The sequence below is a fragment of the Phascolarctos cinereus genome, unplaced genomic scaffold (genome assembly GCF_003287225.1).
Source record: "Phascolarctos cinereus isolate Bilbo 61053 unplaced genomic scaffold, phaCin_HiC Scaffold_9;HRSCAF=440, whole genome shotgun sequence".
Lineage (NCBI taxonomy): Eukaryota > Metazoa > Chordata > Mammalia > Diprotodontia > Phascolarctidae > Phascolarctos > Phascolarctos cinereus.
Window position 1 is genome coordinate 136,686,413 of NW_027556402.1, and position 24,458 is coordinate 136,710,870.

The following is a 24,458-nucleotide window of genomic DNA, read 5'->3' on the forward strand; positions in this document are numbered from 1 at the left end:
CCAGGTTTTTCTGAAGTCAGCCTATTCATCATTTCTTATAGCACAATAGTATTCCATTACATTCATATACCACAACTTGCTCAGCCATTCCCCAATTGAAGGGCATCCTCTCAATTTCCAATTCTTTGCCACCACAAAAAGAGCTGCTATGAATATTTTTGTACATGTGGGTCCTTTTCCCACTTCTTTGATCTCTTTGGGATATAGCCTTAGAAGGGCTGTTGCTGGATCAAAGGCTATGCACATTTTTGTAGCCCTTTGGGCATAGTTCCAAATTGTTCTCCAAAATGGCTGGATCACTTCACAACTCCACCAACAATGTATTACTGTTTCAATTTTCCCACATTCTTTCCAACATTTATCATTTTCCTGTTTTGTCATGTTGGCCAATCTGATAGGTGTGATGTGGTACCTCAGAGTTGTTTTGATTTGCATTTCTCTAATCAATAATGATTTAGAGCATTTTTTCATATGACTATAGTTGGCTTTCATTTCTTCATCTGAGAACTGTCTGTTTATATCCTTTGACCATTTATCAATTGGGGAATGGCTTGTGTTCTTATAAATTTGTCTTAATTCTCTATATGTTTATAAATGAGATCTTTATCAGAGAGACTGGTTGTAAAAATTATTTCACAATTTTCTACCTTCCTTCTAATCTTAGTTGCATTTGCTTTGTTCGTGCAAAAATTTTTCAATTTAATGTAATCAAAATTATCCATTTTGCTTTTCATAATGTTCTGTATCTCTTGTTTGGTCATGAATTCTTCTGTTCTCCATAAATCTGATAGGTAAACAATTCCTTGTTCTCCCAGTTTACTTATGGTATCAGCCTTTATATCTAAGTCATGAACCCATTTTGACTTTATTTTGGTATATAGTGTGAGATTTGGGTCAATGCCTAGTTTCTGCCATACACTTTTCCAGTTTTCCCAGCAGTTTTTTTCAAAGAGTGGGTTCTTATTCAAGAAGCTGGGGTCTTTGGGTTTATCAAATAATAGATTACTTTAGTCATTGACTACTGTGTCTTGCATATTTAACCTATTCCACTGATCCACCTCCCTATTTCTTAGCCAGTACCAAGCAGTTTTGATGATTGCTGCTTTATAATACAAATTAAGATCTGGAATTGTTAGGCCTCAGTGGCCTATTTTCAAAATGAGCTTTTAATGTATTTATGAAATGTATTTTGTTGCTAACCAAAAAGTGAAATCTACAACAAATCTAAAAGCCTTCTTATAACCAAAGGAAGTATATAACACATGGAAGACTTAAGGGAGAAGCAATGATCCAGACTTTGGAAATAAGCAATCCAAATTTTTTTTAATTGTTTAGTGAATGGAAATAGCAACAGATGAACAGGGGTAGCAATCCTGATCTCAGACAACAAAAAAGCAAAAATAGACCTAATTAAAAGAGTTAAGGAAGGAAATTAAACCCTGCTAAAAGGTACCATAGACAATGAAGTAATATCATTACTAAACATATGTACACCAAGTGGTATGTCATCCAAATTCCTAGAATAGAAGTTAAGGGAATTACTGGAAGATATAGATAGCAAAACTATACTAGTAGGGGACATCAGCCTATCCCTCTAAGAATTAGATAAAATAAAATAAATAAGAAAGAAGTTAATGAGATGAACAGAATTTTAGAAAAGTTAGATACAGTTGACCTATGGAGAAAATTGAATAAGGATAGAAAGGAATATACTTTTTTTTTTTTGGCAACACACTTACACAAAAAATTGACTATATCCTAGAGCATAAAAACCCTATGCTACAATGAAGAAAGACAGAAATATTAAAGCGTTCTTTTCAGATCACAACACATTAAAAATTATATGTAATAAAGGGCCATGAAAAGATAAACTAAAAATTAATTGAAAACTAAATAATCTAACCCTAAAAAATGAGTGGGTCAAACAACAAATAATAGAAACAATCAATAACCTCATCTAGAAGAATGATAATAATGAGACAACACACCAAAACTTATAGGATGCAGGGAAAGTGGATCTTAAGGGAAGTTTTGTATCTCTAAATGCTGACATGAATAAAATAAAGAAGAGATTTACAAATTGAGCATGCAATTAAAAAAGCTAGAAAAAGAGCAAATTAAAAATTCCCAATTAAATACCAAATTAGAAATTCTGAAAACCAAAGGAGAGATTAATAAAATTGAAATTAAGAGTTATTGAACTAATAAATAAAACTAAGAGCTGGTTTTATGGAAAAAAAATTGAAACAAAACTCTTGATTAATTTTATTTAAAAAAATGAAAGAAGAAAACCAAATTATCAGCATAAAAAATGAAAAGGCTGAATTTACCACCAATGAAGAGGAAATTAAAACAATAATTAAAAGTTATTTTGCCCAATTTTATGCCAAAAAGTTTGACAACCTTAGTGAAATGGATAAATATTTACAAAAATGTAAATTGCCCAGATTAACAGAAGATGAAATAATATACTTAACCTCATTTCAGAAAAAAGAAATTGAACAAGTCGTGAATGACTCCCTAAGAAAAATAACGTACAAAGCCAGATAAATTTACAAGTGAATTCTACCAAACATTTAAAGAACAAATAATTTTAATACTATATAAACTATTTAGAAAAAAAATAAGTGAAGAAAGAATCCTACCAAAAAAAATTTTTTTTATGATACAGATATGATGCTGATGCCTAAACCAGGAAGAGTCAAAATGGAGAAAGAAAATTAAAGATCAATTTCCACAGTGAATATAGATGCAAAAAAAAATTAAATAAAATATTAGCAAAGATATTACATCAGCTTATCTCAAGGAAAATACATTATGACCAAGTAGGATTTATGCCAAGAATGCAGGTATGGTTCAATATTAGAAAAACTGTCAGCATAATTGACCATATCAACAATAAAACCAACAGAAATCATATGATTATCTCAATAGATGCAGAAAAAGCTTTTGACAAAATATAGCACCAATTGTAATTCTTACAATTCCTATTAAAAAAAAATCACTAGAGAGCATTAGAATAAATGGAGTCTTCCTTAAAACATTAGGTAGTATCTATCTAAAGCCATCAGCAAGCATTATATGTAATTGGGATAAGCTAGAAGCATTTCCAATAAGATTGGGGGTGAAACAAGGAAGCCCATTATCACCACTGTTATACAATATTGTAATAGAAATGTTAGCTTTGGTAATAAGAGAAGAAAAAGACATTGGAGGAATTAGAATAAGCAAAGAAGAAACAAAGTTTTCACTCTTTGCATATATGATGATATACTTAGAGAATCCTAGAGAATCAAGTAAAAAATAACATGAAATAATGAATAAATTTAGCAAAGTTGCAGGATATAAAATAAACCCATATAAATCATTGGCATTTCTACATATTGCTAACAAAGCCCAGCAGCAAGAGAGAAAGATAAATCCTATTTAAAGTTATAATAGACATTACAAAATATCTGGGAGTCTACTTGCCAAAACAAAATTAGGAACTATATGACCACAATTACAAAACACTTTTCACACAAATAAAGTCAGATCTAAAGAATTGGGAAAATATCAGTTGCTCATGGGTAGTCCAAGCTAATATAATAAAAATGACACTTGTACCTAAATTACTTATTCAGGGCCATACCAATTAATCTACCAAAAACTGTTTTATAGAGATATAAAAAAATAGCAAAATTCATCTGGAAGAACAAAAGTTCCAGAATATCAAGAGAACTAATGAAAAGAAATTTAAGGGAAGGTGGCCTAGTTGCACCAAAATTTAAATTTTTTTATAAACCAACAATCTTAAAAACTACTTGATATTGGCCAAAAAATAGAGTCATGTGTCAGTGGAATAGGCTATGTTATGCAAGACACAACAGTCAATGATTATAATAATCTACTATTTGATAAATCCAAAGACTCCAGCTTCTGGGATAAGAACTCACTATTTAACAAATACTGATGGGAAAACTAGAAAATAATATGGCAGAAACTAGGCATAGACCAAAATTTTATGCCCTGTACCAAGGCAAAATCAAAATGGGTACAGCATTTAGATACACTACAAGCAAACTAGGAGATCAAGGAATAGTTCACCTATCAGACCTATGGAGAAGGGAAGAATTTATGGCCAAACAAGAGATAGAGAATGGATGACTTTGATTACAGTGAATTGAAAGCTTTCGCACAAAACCAATACAACCAAGATTAGAAGGGAACCAGAAAACTCTGAAACAGTTTTTACAACCAGTATCTCTGAGAAAAGCCTCATTTCTAAAACATATAGAGAACTGAGTTGAATTTATAAGAATACAATCATTCCCCAATTGATAAATAGTCAAAGGATATGAACAGGCAATTTTCAGAGGCAGAAATTAAAGCTATCTATAGTCATAGGAAAAAAATGCTTTAAATAACTATGGATTAGAAAAATGCAAATCAAAATGACTCTGAGGTACCACATCACACCTATCAGATTGGTTAACATGACAAAACAGGAACATGATAAATGTTGGAGAAGACGTGTGAAAATTGAAACACTAATGCATTGTTGATAGAGTTGTGAGCTGATCCAACCATTCTGGAAAGCAATTTGGAACTATTCCCTAAGTACTACAAAACTGTGCGTACCCTTTGATCCAACAATACAACTTCTGGGTCTGTATCCCAAAGAGATAATAAGAATGGGAAAAGGACCGATGTTTACAAAAATATGTATAGCAGTTCTTTTTGTGTTAACCAAGAACTGGAAATTGAGGGGATGCCCATCCATTAGTAATGGCTGAACAAGCTGTGGTATATAAATGTAATGTAATACTATTGGGCTATAAGAAATGATGAATAGACAGACTTCAGAAAAATCTGGAAAGCCTTCAATGAACTGATATGAGTGAAGTGAGCAGAACCAGGAGAACATTGTACCCAGTAGCAGCCACACTGTGTGAATACTGACTTAATAGACTTAGCTTTTCTCAGCAATGCAAGGATCTAAGACAACTCCAAATGACTCATGGTGGAAAAATCTATCCACATGCAGATAAAGTACAATGGAATCTGAATGCAAATGGAAACATAGTATTTTCTTTACTTTTCTTTGGTTGTTTTATTTTGATTCTTCTCTTTTGTGATTCCTCCCATTGGTTCTAATTCTTCTTTTTCATCATGACTAATGTGAAAATATGTTTGATATGAATTGAACCTATATCAGATTGCATACTGTCTTGGGGACAGGGAGGAGAAGAAGAGGGAAAAAATTTGAAACTCAAAATCTTATGGAAGTGAAAGTTGAAAACTAAAAATTAATAATAAAAAAGATAAAAAAAAAACCAAATAGCAACATACGAGTTAAAATGCTCCCCACAAAAAGTCTAGAATGTGATGGGAAAAATAAATAATAAATGACAATGCCATATGACCAGAATATTTTTTATTCAAGTAAATCTCTATTTCATGAATAAGCATTATGGATTTACCCAGTTTATTGGACTCTGCCAGTTTAAAAGCAAAAGAAACAAACAAAAAGAAAACACAAGCAGCCTTACATAGAACAGTGAAATGCCAAGGATAAGGGTAGTTTACAGCTTTACTATAGAACATACACACACACACACACACACACACACACACACACACACACACACACACAATTCTATGTCTATCTATTTCTATTAAAGGCCTCTCTCCTTTTGACTACTTCAACTATAACTTCAGGTTCTTAAATACAGAGAAATTTTTGAAATTATTTCTTTACTTCTCTAAGATCCTCAATGTTATCATCATCATCATCATCCTCTGGCCCTTTTTCTTGAATCACATCAATAATGTTATCTGTAAAATCTCCCTGAATGATGATTTCATCCTCCCCTATAAATGAGGCACCACAGAACAATTTCTGAGCAAATAATCTTTATGCTTCTTTAAGGTCAATCCCTAAAGTTGTGAGACCACATACTCTTGTTATCTATTTGTTCTTTGCTCTAGCAATTCTGGCTATGATAAATTTTTGAGGTACTGTCTTCTTTTTGTTTGTTTTATTTAACCCCTTCCAGCTCTCTCTTGTTTTTGTTTTTGTTTTTTTCTCTTCTCTTCCTCTTCTTTTCCTTTGCCTTATCCAATTCCAGGTTCTTGATCAGGTGAATTTTCCAAAGTTAGTTTTGAAAACTCATATGGAAAAATTCCTCTCACACTACTGTCTACATTTAGGGATATCGGGCATATATTTATAATATTCTTTTGTTAATGAACACACTCAAGAGTAAAAGACCCAAAGTGGGCAATGTATCCAACTTGGTGTTGTTCCTCAGTTTTCTTTTATAGGCAGGGGCAGTGAACTCAGGAAAGTTTGTAGTCATCTCATAAATATGAGAAGCCATCTCTGCAAGGCTGCATGCAGTCTGAGGCTTGTTGCTATAGCAGATTTTCAATGGTTAGCAAATATTTAAAATTGTGGAGTGAATGACTTTCCTTCCTTTTCATGATTTGTCCTTGATAGAAACACTTTAACTTTGTGAGGCTCTACAACTAATCATAGATTAACCTAGATAGATCTACTTACAAGTTATTTCAAAGATCCTAAGCACATTTACTTTGGCCTTTAATTGGGATGTGGAGAGGGTGAACAGCTCTTCTCACAATTTAAGTGACATGCAGGATTTCCTTATGAGGACACATTCTACCAGTGCAGGTTAGTGTTTTCTCTGATATTTAGAATAGAAAGGTTAAGTGACTTTTTCCAGGATCACATAGACAGTATGTACCAGGGCAGGTTCTGAACTCAAGTCATCATGGTTCTGATGCCTACTCTCTATCCAAAACTCATACTCTCACAGATATTTCAATTGTTATTCTTCAGTCTTTTCAGACATGTCTAATTTCTTCATGACTCCATTTGGGGTGTTCTTGGCAAAGATACTGGAATAGTTTCACATTTCTTTCTCAAGCTTTTTTTAGAAATGAGGAAACTGAGGCAAATAGGATTAAGAGACTTGCCCAAAGTCACACAGATGGTGTCTGAGACTAAATATGAATTCAAGAAGAAGAGTAAAGGCCCAGCATTATATCCATTGTGACACCTAGTTGCCCACCCTTGAATTAGGACTGGATTTGTATACCCAGTTCTAATTCAAGTATGTATGTGAGTGATTAAAAAGTCACATTGGTTGTATATTTTGAATCTACAAAAACAAAACAAACAAAAGAAAAAAAACAACTGTACTATGGTTCAAAAGATGGAAATAGCTAGTAAAGCTGAAAACTTATTTCCAAGATTAAAAGTATTCTATCTATTTAAGGAAAGGCATCATTCAGTTTTCATACAAATCTCCCTCCCCCATCTAGCTGGCTAGTTTTGTTTTATCCTTTCAGACTGGTGAATTGGCAGAAAAGAAAGAGCATAGCACAGTGGGATATGTCCCCAGTTTTTTAAAAGTCTATTAACAAAGCCTGATTCGCAAAGGAGAGAGTTTAATTTATTCAGACTGCCTATGCCTACAGCTTTTAGGTTCCACACAAGATGCTGATAATTACTTTCACTACACCTGACAATGTAAACAGAAAATGAACTTGAGCAGTGGCTTTTTAAATGAGGGTTAATGCACCCTTAGATATATGGGACTGGAAGGCTTTAAACTGAGGTTAAGCATGAGAGGTAGAAGATATTAAATATCCCCTCAGACAGGATGCCCCACCAGCAGGAGAAAAAAAGCTTTGCCTATCAGACAGTTAATTATCTGCAATGTATATGCAAATATCCAGGATTTGATGAGGTCTTTACATTTCACCTCTAAGCACTGCATTAGTAATTCATGAAGCCACTACTAATGCTGGGGAGCCCAGACAGCAATGAAAAATTAAGCAATAACGACTTCAAAGGTGGACGAACCACAAAATAACCCTGCACCTTTGAGGTCATTTTTACCATTTGAGTACAAATTATATGAGTGCACTTCATGGGTTTCTGCATTTGCTAAGCATTGCTAATGAATAGGGAGGTGATTTGGGAAATGGGAGAGCAGGAGGTAGCTATCTACCAGCACACTGAAGCTTAACAGTATTGATTCCAAATATAAAGAAACATTTATTGCTTAAAAATGACACCTACTCAAAGGCCACTGTTGCAAAGGACTTTGAGAAAAAAAAGTAAGGGATACTGTAATGATGTCTAATTTCTGGTGAACACTCCTCATGAATCTTGATTGGAAAGGAGGGGGCTCCCAATAAATGATTAATGTGGCCAAATTGTATCCTCATAGTTTCTAATCTTGTAAGGCTCTGAGGGATGCTGACTTAGAAAGGTAAAAAAAAGTGACTTTCCTCCAGTTGTTAGAATAGCAAATTGATTCTTGGTGTCAGAGATATTTAAAGAAAGCAACAATGGGTTTATGGAAAATAAATCTTGGTCAAAAACCCATCTCTTCCACTATTCATGTTATCATTTCAGTTTTGTACAACTGATGAGAAAAATGTTACCTTGCAAGGTTGCCAAGATTTTTAGAATTTGAAATCATTCTGCAAGAATTTTTAGAAATGCTAAATTCAAACAAGATCTTATTTTAAAAGTATGCAGTACTATTTAATTCCCTTCACTATTAATGTCATGATGTTAATTAAGCCTCTTAATGGGATGTATTATGACAACTTGCTTCATTTGCCACATTGTTCTGTCTCACATAGCAGCATTCTACATTAGCAAATTAAAAGGAAAAATAATAAATCCTGCTAACTGAAACCAGGAAAATGAGCTTAACATATATATTACTCCCAATCTGCTTATCACCCTGAGCTTGCACCATTTGTTATGCTTTTTTGTTCTGTTGAGTTTTATTACAATCTCTTAGCATCTAGCACTACCACTTAGGAGTCTATCAAACAACAACAACAACAGCAACACACACACACACACACACACACACACACACAGAGGACTAATTCTGAGGACTTTTATAATTCAATTGATTTATAATTTCCTTCATTAATATAGTATTCTGTCTACTGATATCTGCATATCCCTAATACAGACATTTCTACGTGTGTTTGTATTTTATGCAAGAAGAATGGATAAGTAATTCACATACTATGCTTGCATAAAAAGTAGTCATGATTAAGTAATAGAGATTTAATAAAAACCATGTACCTTTATCTGTGTATCCTTTAATATTCAATTGGAACTGTGATCTTACTTACCACCCTTTTAAACAATTTCATATTCTGTGACTCTTGCCTATGTTCTCCCAAAAGTTTACCAAAGGTGGATTGCTTAATAAGCTTCCCTTAACAGATTAAAACAAATACTAATCTCACAAAGTTTTGATCTCTAGGTGAAATGCAAGATTTCGGAGACTGGAAAAAATTCTGACATTCAAACATTTTCATTAACCATTGAACACTGAAGAAAGAAAAAGTTTCATACCTAAATATAATCATTGAAAAGAGTTTAAAATAAACAAGGTGTTCTTGTTCTTAGTTCTTTCCTGACATAGGCATCATTATTATTAGTAATGATATTGATGATGATAAACTCAGCCTCTTATATTAATGACTCATCTCTTCTTTCTGTACACAGGTACAGAATTCATATTCCTAAATCACAGATATGACTATGTTATTCCATTTCTCAAAATCTTTCGATGTTTCTTGATTATATATGGAACAATACAATAAAACCTGAATCTGTCATTTAAAGCTCTTCTAATCTGACTTTCACCTAACTTCCCTGCCTTATGTCTTATTACATAGATATTCTAATATTCTAGTTAACTTAGCTTACCAGTTTTCTGCAAATGACCTTCTATCCCTTGCTTGGTGCATGTATAAGTGGTCTACCATATCTGCAAGCTGGTATTTTGTCATCTCTTCCTCTTACAATACTCAGTTTCCTTTAAACTACAGCACAGAAGCCATCTTTCCTGATCCACTAGATATGAGCATTCTCTCCTTATTGAATACATTTTTGGAAACTTTGTGTATATGTTGCTTTTATTTGCTTATGTACATTTTGCATTCTCTTCGGTAGCATATAAGCTCCTTGAGGTCATTAACTGAGTCATTTTTGGGGGCTCTTTGTATGCTCAGGGCTTGGGCATAATGTCTTCTGCATCATAGGTACTTATTGAATTGAGATGAGTTAAATTTCTATAATATTACCGAGTGTGATTGATAGGAAGAGATATTTATTAAGTACTATCAAACACATGGATTTTCTTCTATATTTCTTTATGAATATAAATATATTTTGCCTTGGTCTATGATTTCATCACTGATGGGCAGCTCCTAATATGAATGATTCCTTCATAAATACAGTGAAGCAAATCACCTATAACTTGTATTAATAATAATAATAATAGCTAGCATATATTGATCACATATCATCTCATCTAATCCTCAGAATACCACTGGGATGTAGGTGCAAATATTATCCATATTTAGCAGATGAGGAAACTGAGACAAATAGAGACTAAGTGACTTGCTTAGGGTCACCCAGCTTGTAAGTGTTCAAGGTCACATTTGAACTCAGGTCTTCTTGATTCCAGGCTCAGAATTTTGTGATCTATGGCACCACGTAGCCCAACTGATTTGGAAAATCTCATCAGGTATTGCAAGAGACAAAGAACCTGTCAATGAGAAATAACTATCTCCTAGTGGTCAAAGCGATTCTCTCTCTCTCTCTCTCTCTCTCTCTCTCTCTCTCTCTCTCTCTCTCTCTCTCTCTCTCTCTCTCTCTCTCTCTCTCTCTCTCTCTCTCTCTCTCTCTCCTCTCTGTCTCTCTCATCCAGGTGCATATAAGTAGGAAGTATCTGTTTGCTTTGAACTGAAATCTTTTCTTCCTAACTTCAGATACAGGGCTCTAAATGCTCTACCTGCTGCACCTTGTGGTGTTTGACAGTAGCCTGAGGCACAGAGAAATTAAGTGACTTGCCCAAGGGTAGACATTGAATAAATGGAAATAAAAGTCAGGGTTTTTATTCCAGGTTTTCCAAATTAAAAGCTTATTTCTCTACCTACAATTGCATGTTAGGTTTCATATAAGAAAACATTCTTCTAGTAGCTTCTATGACATATCATTATACCTCTTAAAAATAAAACATATTAACGGTTTCTAAATAGAATGGAATTTGGTGAGCTCTTCTGGGCCTTGGGACCTCTGTTGATGAAACCATGGGATTGTCCTTGAGAAAAAAAGAGATAGTGCAAGAAAGTTCATACTACATACTCTCCTGTCAAAGTGAGAAGGGGTAAGGGTTGGAAAGATATATTGAGAGTATTGTTTGTTTCTGTGTATAACAGGAAATATTTAAAGTGAAAACAAAATGCAGTAATTTTGCTTAGCTCTCCTTGGCCTAATAGAAGGGCTTCCCATGGGAGATGTTGTTCTCTGCTACTCTGTCTTTAAGAAGAAGAAAGAGAAATGTCACTTAGGAGATACACTAGGACAAGCATTTTCATTGTGCAGTTTTCCTGACTTCTCTGATCTCATTGATTTACTCTCCTCTACCTCCCTTAGAGTCTGATTAAGGCTAGCTTCCCTGATGCAGCTTCCTGGCCTAGAGACATAAGAGTATAACACAGCTGTATGTAGTCAGTCCCTGTATGATTTGGTAGGTGACTGACCTACATAAGAGTTACCATACCCTAATGATCTATTGACTACACACATTTCTACAAGGAGACAAAAGGGGGCTTTGTACAGAGATGCTAAACATCACTGTATCTTTCCTGTATATATTTCTTGTATTTCAAGAAAGTATACCTCCTTTATTTGATTTTTCATGAATGCCTCATTTCATCCTAACATTGAACCTGAGCTAAGAGAGAGCTGAGGTTAGAGCTATGTCTATAGTGGTAGACTTGCATCTGTCATTGAGTTCTACTTTTGCCCTGTGGCCTTAGAAGTATTCCTTGTGTCACTTATCTTTGACTCTTCCTTAGCTGCCCTGAAGGCAAAAAGCAACATCAAATTTTTTTTGTGTGTGTGTATTTAAGGCTTCAGCCAGATCCTATAGTTAATGGAGTTATGTTCCTAAATTCTCAAGGGACAAGTCAATCTTAAGGTATTCTTATAAATAGCAGAAAGCCATCTCCTCATTGAAGAACCTTGAATTATGGTTGTAACCATATTGGGATGGGGCAATATAATCTCCACTCATACAGTGAGAAAATAACTGGGTATCAGTTGTAAGCATGCGTATTTCTAGTGTAATGGAGGATTGGTGTATGCCCAGAGTCCTTATGATGACCTCATCCATTTGGGAGATGCTGGAACATCTACACCTGAGAGCTTACCTTCAATGTGTTTGGGAGCAACCTGTTTCCACTGGCTGCAGGGATAGAACTGTGTGTATCTGTAAAATTTCCTAGAAGGTCACCGTTAAGCTTTTAGTGACATTCCTGTCTGAGAATGAAGGACTTCTTTATTAAACATGTAGTAAGTGGGAATAACCTTAGATCTATATACTTCCTCTTCTGCTCCAGGCCATATCACTTTATAAATGGATATAGGGCTTTGGATTTTTCATTTTCTTTTTTACATCTTAGTTTCCAGAACTGGAATACAAACCACAGAGATCTAAGTACTTCTGTGTTAGAACTGAGCATGGCCAGAAAAGCCTAAGGTATATATTTCACCCTGTTTGAAATCTGTAGTTCTGGCAAATAGGCAGGAATGTCTTGTCTAACACTGTGCTCATCTTAAATTTAGAATATGATCTATGGTCTCTGAGAAGGAATAAGTAATGTCTATTCACTTCCTTCCCTAGTGTCATACTGTAAAGTCTATAAATTGTATATATATGTATATGTGTGTATATATATATATAAACTTTTTTCCATCTGAGTACACACACTCTTGATTTCTATCTACTAATCTGTGGACCTCAGATTAAAAACTTCTGGTTTAGAGAGAAAATTAAATCATAGAGAACAGCTCTCCAAAAACACAGTAACTAGAATTACCAAAGAGTTAATACCCCTTGAACTGGAAAAGAATATAAATCATAAAAAATAGCCCTCCATGAATATAGAGTGCCTTGAATGCCACATAAATAAGGGTCTCTTGATCTATAGAGGAAGCTAAATCACAGAATACTGCTTTCCATAAAGATAGAATGGCTAGTCCAATTATGCTGTTAGTCAGAACTGTAAGAAATAGGAGCTTTATTTGTCATGGATATAGAATGTGGTTAGATGAAGAAATTGGTGTATTAGGGTCCATTGCAGGGACTAAAAAGGCTTCACAGAAAAAAAATATGACAGTCAGTAAGTGAGAAAAGAAATGCTGTTGTTGATGTTGTAATTACCTGGTAATGAAGTTAATCTAGAAGAGACTCAAATGTTAAATGACAGAGATACTTGGAATTAAGATAATAGCTTTGCAAAACTGCATCACTGGTAATCACATTGGTAACTGGTTGTGACCAAATTTTGTGAAAATAAGATAATATTTGTAAAGTGTTTTATTAACAATAAAGCACTATATCAATGGTAGTTATTAATACTAGTCACAGAGTATGTAAACATCATTAGATAGCATAATTTAAGATTATCTTCCCTTGCTTTAAGGATTCTATAGGAGTATAGAATCCCATCCTCCCCTAACATCTACCTTCAGTGCATTATTATGGCACGAATTTTGTCTGGCATCTCTAGGATTATACCAGTAGAGCATAAGCTCTGGAGCTTCTTAGCAAATTAGCAAACTTTTGGGTATGGGCCCAGGGTTAGATAGATATCTGTTGACCAAGGACCAACATCATCACTAAGTAGAGAGTAAAATGATGGTTTGATTGGACACAGTGGCTTTAGTAGCTAATAGTAACCAATCTACTAAAATACAGAGGTTATGGTCAGTTTCACTGGAGGGGATGACCCAAATAAATGAAATTCCAGATTCTTGAAATACTGAAACAATTAACCCCTTGGATATCCACGGAAATTACCATTTTTCCTTGTATGATGCAAATAGTCATTGAAGTGGCACTGTTCACTTATACAATACAACATATTGCTTTCCACTTTTCCATGTGTGTGTGTGTGTGTGTATGTCTATATGTCTATATGTATATGTATGTGTATGTATATGTACACTATAATTCCTTATTAAGAAACAGACATTTAATACACAAAGTCAGAAAGTATTTAGAAGAATTTACAGCATTTACCTGCATTATGAACTCAATAATAAGTGCAGAAACTGGGACATTTCCATTTCTTTATCAGGAAGATTTGAGTTCTTTCACATGTCTGATTATAAGGTAATATTGCTTTATAAATAATACAAGTTGAAGTATTCACTCTTGTTTTTAGCTCTTAACATAAAATAATGCATTTTTATATTCCGGGGAAAAAAGCAAATCCCATTAAAAAAATTAGTAAAGGCAATGAAGTCTTGCATTTCAAGGAAGACTGGATAGAATGCAATGCAGCTGGTGGCTACACAATGCCACATATGTTAATGGACAAAGAATTTGTAGTTTGCCTTTTTTTCTTCCTTCCTCTCTAAATATCCATCCAGATTCATGAATTTAAAAAAAAAACTCTCCACTGACTACCATAAGAATTTGCTACTTCAAATAGAATTTTACTAAACTGCTCTCAAGTTGTGTAGCATACATTACTTCCTTCTAGCAAAAGCTTTCATTTTAATTTATTGTCCAGACAATAAAGCTTTTAGCAATGGGATATAAACCTTTGAAATCCTATGAATATGTTTTTCACAGAGTGAAAAAGAGGCTATGCAAAGTTGCATTCTTTCAGTATAAATAGTCCTTTTTGCTAAGGGAGGGATCCTTTCCTCCAGAACAGTGGCTCTATTCATAATGCATATTTTTCAAATACAAAAGCATATATGCATATGTATACACACATGTAAATACACAAACATACATACCTAAGTTTGTGTATATGTATGTATACACACATACAAATGTGCATCTAGCATCACAAGATACACTATGAATGCATCAAGCACTTAATTCATGTCAGCAGGGACATAAGCAGTATAGAGTGCCCTCATCTGACAAATAGAGAATAGATCCCCATGTTTCCCTGTTTAGTTGTCTGATGCTAACACGAGTCAAAACAGAAAGAGGGAGCTGTTGGTATTTGGACTGGAAAAAATGCTATCGAATAGCAGATTAAATCTCTCATATTCAAACACTTTAAATATCTTAACATAACTGACATTGAGGAATACAGTACCTCATTTACTAAAGTTGATGAGAAAAAGCACATTTCTCTCCCCTCCATCTCCACCATTTGCTGGCAGAGTTCTAAGCAGCTTCAGCAAAGAACTCTTACCTGACTGATATTTTTAAACAGTATCTAAAGTAATATAAAATAAAAATATATCTCTAGAATCTCATTTAATTAATCTTTCATGCCAAAGTGGAAAGTCTTCTCCATGAAGACTGACTTGGTAAAATTTCAGAAAAGCCTTAGATCTGTCAGTGAAATCTGGTACATAATTATTTATTCCTTTCTGAAGAGATCATTTTTTATATTAGGGATGGTGTTGTGCAGTACATAAGGAAAGACACATGAAATGAAAATATGTTGAAATGAATAAAAAAAATTAAGCATATAGTATATGTATACAGCAAATTTAATAATACAGAAAGTAGAACCATGTTATTTGCATAGATCATCTAGCATAATGGTAGCCACATTATAAAAATTGTCCTGGTTCATATATATTTAGAAAGCTTGATAGTTTTCCAAGTGATTTGTCTGTAGCAATTCTGCTGTGTAAGCGATGCAAATATTATTGCCCGATTTTTACAGAAAGGGAAATAGACTCAGAAATATAAGAGCCTTGCCCAGAGGTGCACAGCTGGCCAATGTCAAAGCCAGTGTTCATATCCAGGTATTTTGTTTCCAAGTTGCAGTAAAGTGCAGTTGCGTGATTCTCAATCTCTCTCATCACAACTTAATGTTTGTCCTATTCTTTTCACCAAATCATATCCTGTTATAATTATATATTACTGAGGGGAAAAATGCTTCTTTTTTTGAAAATAATTTCTAAAAATATAAAGTCGAATCACTGTTTGATGTGACAGTTTGCTTAAAAAAGAGTTGAACTTCATGAGCTTATGATTATTTTTTTAAATATATTTTATTAATGTATTTTGATTTATCAACAATCACTTCCATATGCTTTTGAGTTTAAAATTTTTCTCCCCCCTCCTCCCCACTATCCTCCCCAAGATGGGGCACAATCTGACGTAAAGTATACATTTACATTCCTATTAAACATATTTTCACATTAGTGAAGTTGTAAGTAAAAATTAAAACCAATAGGAGGAACCATCAGAAAGATGAAACAAAATTCAACAGAAGAGAAAAAAAAAAGACAGCGATTCAACTTCCATAGTTCTTTCTTGGGATGTGGATAGCATTTTCCATAATGAAGTCTCTGAAGATTACTTAGATCCTTGTACTGCTGAGAAGGGTTAAGTTTATCAATACTAGTCATCGCACAACGTGGCTGTTATTGTGTACAACGTTCTCTTGGTTCTGCTCACTTCAATCAGCATCAAAAACACACAAGTCTTTCAAGGTTTTTCTGAAGTCAGCCTATTGATCATTTCTTGTAGCACAATAGTATTCCATTACATTCATATACCACAACTTCTTCAGCCATTCCCCAATTGATGGGCATCCTCTCAATTTCCAATTCTTTGCTGTCACAAAAAAAATTTGCTATGAATATTTTTGTACATGTGGGTCCTTCTCCTATTTGTATGATCTCTTTGGGATATAGCCCTAGAAGTGTTATTGTTGGGTCAATGGGTATGCACATTTTATATAGGCCTTTGGGCATAGTTCCAAATTGTTCTCCAGAATGGTTGGATCATTTCACAACTCTACCAACAATGCATTAGTATTCCAATTTTTCCACATCTTTTCCAACATTTATCATTTTCCTGTTTTGTCATGTTGGCCAATCTGATAGGTGTGATGTGGTGCCTCAGAGTTGTTTTGATTTGCATTTCTCTCTCTAACCAATAATGATTTAGAACAATTTTTCATTTGACTATAGATGGCTTTAATTTCTTCATCTGAGAACTGTGTGTTCATATCCTTTGACTATTTATCAACTGGGGAATGGCTTGTATTCTTATAAATGTGTCTTAATTCTCTACATATTTTAGAAATGAGGCCCCTATCAAAGAGACTGGTTGTAAAAATTCTTTAGCAATTTTCTACCTTCCTTCTAATCTTAGGTGCACTGGCTTTGTTTGTGCAAAAACTTTTCAATTTAATGTAATCAAAATTATCCATTTGGCATTTTGTAATGTTCTCTATCTCCTGTTTGGTCATGAATTCTTCTGTTCTCCATAGATCTGATAGATGCCTGTTCTCCCAGTTTGCTTATAGTATCAGCCTTTATGTCTAAATCATGAACCCATTTTGACTTTATTTTGGTATATGGTGTGAGATTTGGGTCTATGCCTAGTTTCTGACATACTCTTTGCCAGTTTTCCCAGCAGTTTTTTTTTTTCAAAGAGTGGGTTCTTATCCCAGAAGCTGGGGCCTTTAGGTTTGTCAAATAATAGGTTATTATAGTCATTGACTGCTGTGGCTTGCATATTTAACCTATTCCACTTACCCACCACTCTGTTTCTTAGCCAGTACCAAGCAGTTTTGATGATTGCTGCTTTGTAATACAATTTAAGACCTGGAATTGATAGGCCACCCTCCCTTGCATTTCTTTTCATTAGTTCCTTTTATATTCTGGACCTTTTGTTCACCCAAATGAATATTGTTATTATTTTTCCTAACTCTATAAAATAAATTTTTGGTAGTTTGATTAGTATGGCATTGAATAAGTAAATTAGCTTAGGTAGGATTGTCATTTTTATTAGATTAGCTTAGCCTATCCATGAGCAACTGATGTTTTTCCAATTATTAAGATCTGATTTTATTTGTGTGAAAAGTGTTTTGCAATTGTGTTCCTAGAATTCCTTGGTTTGTTTCAGGAGGTAGACTTCTAAATATTTTATAATGCCTGCACTAAGTTTAAATGACACTTTTCTTTCTGTCTCTTGCTGTTGGTCTTTGTTGTTAATTTATAGAAATGTGGATGATTTATGTGGGTTTATTTTATAGCCTGTAACTTTGCTAAAGTTATTTATTATTTGAAATAGTTTTTTACTTGATTGTCTAGGATTCTCTAAGTATATCATCATGTCATCTGCAAAGAGTAATAGCTTTGTTTCTTCTTTGCCTATTTTAATACCTTCAATTTCTTTTTCTTCTCTTATTGCTAAAGCTAATGTTTACAGTAAAATATTGAATAATAGTGGTGATAAAGGACATCCTTGTTTCACCTCTGATCTTATGGGAAGTGTTTCTAACTTTTCCCCATTACATACAATGCTTGCTGAAGGTTTTAGATAGATGATATTTATTATTTTAAGGAAGACTCCATTTATACCTATGCTTTCTAGTGTCTTAAAAGGAATGGGTATTGTATTTTGTCAAAAGCTTTTTCTGCATCTATTGAGATGATCACATGGTTTCAGTTAGTTTTGCTGTTGATATGCTCAATGATGCTGATAGCTTTCCTAATATTGAACCAGCCCTGCATTACTGGTATAAATCCTACCTGGTCATAGTGTATTATTCTTGTGATAAGTTGCTGTAATCTATTTGTCAATATTTTGTTTAAAATTTTTGAATCTATTTTCATTAGGGAAATTGGTGTATAATTTTCTTTCTCTATTTTGACTTTTCCTGGTTTAGGTATCAACACCATATTTGTATCATAAAAAGAATTTGGTAAGACTCCTTCTTTGCCTATTTAGTCTATATAGTATTGGAATTAATTGTTCTTTAAATGTTTGATAGAATTTGCATGTAAATATATTTGGCCCTGCAGTTTGTTTTGTTTTGTTTTTTCCCCTTAAGGAGTTCATCAATGGCTTGTTCAATTTCCTTTTCTGAGATGGTGTTATTTAAGTATTTTACTTCCTCTTCTGTTAATCTGGGCAATTTATATTTTTTGTAAATATGTATCCATTTCACTAAGATTGTCAAATTTGTTGGCATATAGTTGGGCAAAACAATTCCTAACTATTATTTTAATTTCCTGTTCCTTGGTGGTAGCTTCACCCTTTTCATTCTTGATACTAGCAATTTGGTTTTCTTCTTTCTTTATTTTAATTAAATTAGCCATAGCTTTATCTACTTTATTGGTTTTTTCATAAAACCAGCTCTCAGCTTTATTTAGTAGTTCAATAGTTTTCTTAATTTCAATTTTATTAATTTTTCTTTTGGTTTTCAATATTTCTAATTTGCTGTCTAGGTGAGGATTTTTAATTTGTCCTTTTAGTAGTTTTTTATTTAGTTGTATATCCAATTCATTGATCTCCTCTTTTTCTGTTTTATTTGTGTAAGCATTTAGAGATATAAAACTTGCCTTAAGAACTGCTTTCACTGCATCCTATAGGTTTCGGTATGTTGTCTCATATTGTCATTCTCTTGAATGAAATTATTGATTGTTTCTATGATTTGTTGTTTGACCCAATCATTTCTTAGGATCAGATTTTTTAGTTTCCAATTATTTTTTTAGTCTGTCTTTCCATGACCCTTCATTACAAATAATTTTTATTACATCATGGTCTGAAAAGGATGCATTTAATATTTCTGCCTATCCACATCAGATTGTGAGGTTTTTATGCCCTAGTGCATAATTTTTTGTATATGTGCCATGTACCGCTGAGAAAAAGGTATATTCCTTTCTATCCCCAATCAGTTATCTCCAGAGGTCGATCATACCTAACTTTTCTAATGTTCTATTCACCTCCTTAACTTGTTTCTTGTTTATTTTGTGGTTAGATTTATCTACTGCAGAGAAGGGAGGTTGAGGTCCTCCACCAGTGTAGTTTTGCTGTCTATTTCTTCCTGTGACTCCCTGAAATTCTCCTCTAAGTATCTGGATGCTATACAATTTGATCCATACATGTTATTAATGATGTTACTTCATTGTTTATGGTGCCTTTTAGCAGGATGTAGTTTCCTTTCTTATCTCTTTTGATTAGATCTATTTTTGCTTTTGCTTTGTCTGAGATCAGGAATGCTACCCCTGCATTTTTTACTTAAGCCGAAGCATTGTATATTCTGCTCCAGCCTTTAACTTTACCTTATGTGTGTCACTCTCAAATATGTTTCCTGTAAACAACATATTCTAGTATTATGTTTTTTTAATCTACTTTACTATGCCCTTCAGTTTTATGGAAGAGTTCATCCCATTCACATTCACAGTTATGATTACTATCTGTGTCTTTTTCTCCATCCTTTTTTCCCCTGTTTATGCTTTTCTTTCTCCTTTCTCCTTCCCCCCCCACTAGTGTTTTGCTTTTGATCACCTCCTTCTTCAGTTCGTCCTCCCTTCTGTTATCCCTTTCCTTTTTCTTCCCCTTTACCCTTACTGTTTCTTCCCTCCCTTTTATCTTCACTCCCTTTTCTTTCCCCTTTTCTCTCCTACTGCATATAGGGCAAGTTAGATTTCTATACCTAACTGATTATGTTATGCCCTTCTTGAGCCAAATCTGAGGAGAGTAAGGTTCAAACAATGCTTCCCCCCTCCTTTTTTTTCTCTGCTGTAATACAATTTTTTGTCTTTTCCTGTAATGTAATTTACCCTTGTCTGCCTCCTCCTTTCTCAGTACATTTTCCAAGATCAGACTAATCCACTTACTTGGATCTATTTAACCCACTTGATTAGATATTTTTTAATCATTACATCAGAGTCAACAAATATCCACCCCCTTTATGTATACTCCTTAAACATGGTGTAATAACAATACAGTTCTCAAGAGTTGGAACTGTCATCTTCCCTTGTAGGGATGTAAACAGTCTGCCCTTATTAAGAACATATTTTATCTTTGTGTCCCATTTACCTTTTTATGTCTTTCTTGAACCTTGTACTTAAAGATCAAATTGTTTGTCTTTTTATCAGGAAGGTTTGGAAGTCCCCTATTTCATTGAATATCCATCTCCTCCCTTGAAAAATCATGCTTATTTTTGCTGAGTAGCTGATCCTTGGCTTCAATCCAAGTTCCTTTGCTTTAGAGAATATCATGTTCCACGCCCTGCAGTCTTTTAATGTAGAAGCTGCAAGGTCCTGTGCAATCCTGAATGTGATTCTGTGATATTTAAATTGCTTCTTTCTGGTTGCTTGCAGCACCTTCTCTTTCATCTGGTAATTTTGGAATTTTGCTGTTATTCCTTGGCGTTTTCAATTTGGCCTCTCTTTCAAGTAGTGAGCAGTGTATTCTTCCTATGGTTATTTTATATTCTGATTCTAGGACTTCAGGGCAGTATTCCTTTATGATTTCTTTGTCCAGGCTCTTTGTTCATTATGATTTTCAGGTAGTCTGATAATTTTTAAATTGCCTCCCCTGGATTTATTTTCCAGGTTGGTTGTTTTAATGATAAGATATTTTACATTTCCATCTACATTTTTTTCCATTTTTTTGTTTCTGTTTGACTTATTCTTGCCCTGTCATAGAGACGTTACTTTCCATTTGTCTAACTCTAGTTTTTAACAGATTGTTTTCTTTTGCTAATTTTTGTACTTCCTCCTACAATTGGCCAATTATATTTTTAAGGGATATGTTTTCTTTAGTGTACTTTTTTTTTTCCAGTTTGCCAATTGTGTTTTTTAGGGACCTGTTTCCTTCAGTGTACATTTTTTCCAATTGGCCAATGGTATTTTTCAAGGACTCTCCTACCTCTCTCATTTGACTTTTAAAATCCTTCTTGAGCTCCTCTAAGAAAGCTTTCTGGGTTTCAGACCCGTTCATATTCCCTTTTGATGTTGCAGATGTGGGTTTGTTGACAATGTTGTCTTCTTCAGAATTCCTTTCTTGATCTTCACTCTCCTCATTATATGACTCTATGGTACATTTCTTTTTACTCAGCATTTCTTTACTCCCTTGCCTTTAAAGAGATTGAGCTCTCCTGCTGGGAAACAGAGGGCACTGAGCCAACCTTCAAGTGTTGGGAGCCTAGGTCTTGGTCACTGGCTTTGTGTGCTGGGGCCTCTTATGTTGGCAAATAGAGGCTGTAGGGTTCTGGCAGCTTGCCCCATGTTGGGCTGGAATTAGCAAGGCTGGAACTTTCAGGCAATTCTAGGCTGCCTGCTTTTCCTTTCCTTTCTTTAGCTTTCTTCAGCTCCTTTTAGATGGTTGCTTCATTGTGTTTATCTGTCTGGGGCCCTTTGCAGTGCTGTCTCCCTCTTTTCTGCTAATGTACTGTGAGATTCCTTTTTGGTAGAGTGCCGATGCACCTGGTGGTTTTCTGAGCTGATTTCCACTGGTTCTCCTGCCCTCACTGAGGCACTTGGAGGTCCATGTGTTGGTGTTTGCCTGTTCTACCACCTGGGCTTCAGGATCTCTTCCTGGTTGACAGTTGGAGTCTGTAGGGTTCTGACAGCTTACCTGGTGTTGGGTTGGAATCAGCAAGGCTGGACTTTAGGAAGACTCTAGTTGCCTTCTTCAGCTCCTTTCAGATGAATGCCATAGGGTACTTATCCTCCTAGGGCCCCTCCTAGTTCTGCCTCCCTTAGTTTTTCTGAGGCTCTGGGAGACCTGTTTGCTGGGCTGCTGCACTGCTGTTCCCTGTCTGTCTTCTAGTTCAGATGTTCCAGGTTTTTTTTTTTTCTGGGGTGATATTTTCTGGGTTTTCAGAGGTTGATAGGGGAGAGTGAGAGTGAGTACCTTTTTACCTGCCATCTTGGCTGCCAGAAGAGGAACTGAGGTTTTGATTTCTAACACACGTGCATTTATTTATTTATTTATTTTTAGTGAGGCAATTGAGGTTAAGTGACTTTCCCAGAATCACACAGCTAGTAAGTACTATGTGTTGAGACTGGATTTGAACTCAGGTCTTCCTGACTCCAGGGCCAGTGCTCTATACATTGTGCCAAATAGCTGACCTCTCTAACACATGTTCAGTTACACCTATTCTGAATAGGCAGCATTCTCAAACATAAACGCTCTTGCTCCTTAGAATCAGACACCAGCATTAAGACTTTGCCAATTTGTATTTTCTGGATTGCTGCATAAAGCATTTTTGCTAAGTTCTACTCCCCCAATAAATATATACGTTTCATTAATATTAAAGATAACATCCATTCTGGGTGCTAGCAAAACTTTCTTTTTTGTTTGCCCCAGGTAACAATCCCCAGAATTGTGGGATGACTAAGTGTGCCTCATTGTTCTTATGACAGACAAGGTTAATATTTAAACATATCAACTTTTTTAAAAAAAAAGAAAGTTACTTTAGACTCTGTTTCTAATTAACATTCAACTTGGTTTTAAGAGAGAAATTTACAACTTCAGAATCTCATCTAAGACTGTTCTTTCACTTAGCTTTAATACTTTGATTTATGGTCTGATTTGCAAGGGGAAATAGCACCTATTAAAACTATTAGAGATAATTTTAGCAGTAATAGCAAATGATATGAGTAGGAGTAATGATAGCAGTAATGATAAAAATTAATAACTATTCATTATTTTAATCATATGTAAAATAGAAATGAAAAATCAGAAAATAAACAGTTCGTTAAAAATGCATTTAATATCAGCAAAAGAGTGGGAGCTATTTAAATTGTAGTTGTCCAATTCATGGCTTCCTAATAAATAAATGAGCCCATAGATTTTAATATTCTTATTAAATATTGAATTTGTCTCACAATTTCAAAATCGGAAGAGCTTGCCAGAAATTGCGCAGGCTTAGTGCTAGGTGGAAAGCCAATGTCTCTGTTGGGACCCAAGATTATCTCTTTGGATGCCCATTCATAATCTGACTGAATCTTGCCAGTTATCTTAGAGTTCAGCAACTGGTCCTGAACTACAACCATCACAAAAACCTGATCTCTAGGGCACATTGATCTGCCTATCTCAAGTTTTCTTTTTTGTTTTGGCACTGGGTGTTGGAGGGTGGGGTTGGATCAGGGAAAGTGGTTTCCATGTAGTTCAATAGAGATGGAAGCTCTTGGGTTTATAATTCCAGGTTGTCTCCATCAGGTAGACAGAGGAGACATTTAGATAAGGTGGTGGTAGTGATTTTACTTGTTTGGCATATACTCCCTCCTCTCTCTCTCTTTCTCTCTCTCAAGTTGCTTTCCTGCTTCAACTACGTAGGTTTGTCTGCCTTGTTATAAAAATGAAAATATTTCCTAGGGCTTGAAATATCTAATATCTACTTGCATATTTTCATAATTAAATGTTACTTTTAATATTACATGTGGGAAGATAGATGAAACAAGAATAATATGTTTTAATGATTTCAACTCATCACTTTTGCCAACAAATAACAAATGGAAATAAAACTAATAATTGGGAGACCAGGGTTACAGTGTATGCTCTGACATTAATTGTCTTATAGAATTGGATCATTCAACTAAACAACTCTGGGCCTCAACTTCTTTAACTATAAAATGAAGAGGTTATAACAGATAATCACCA

The 24,458-nt window shown here is 34.4% G+C and overlaps 1 pseudogene; it reads right to left on the reverse strand.

Annotated features, from left to right (window-relative positions):
* Positions 1 to 5,728: 5,728 nt before the first annotated feature.
* Positions 5,729 to 6,341, reverse strand: LOC110217406 (density-regulated protein pseudogene; annotated as a pseudogene).
* Between the last annotated feature and the right edge of the window lie 18,117 nt (positions 6,342 to 24,458).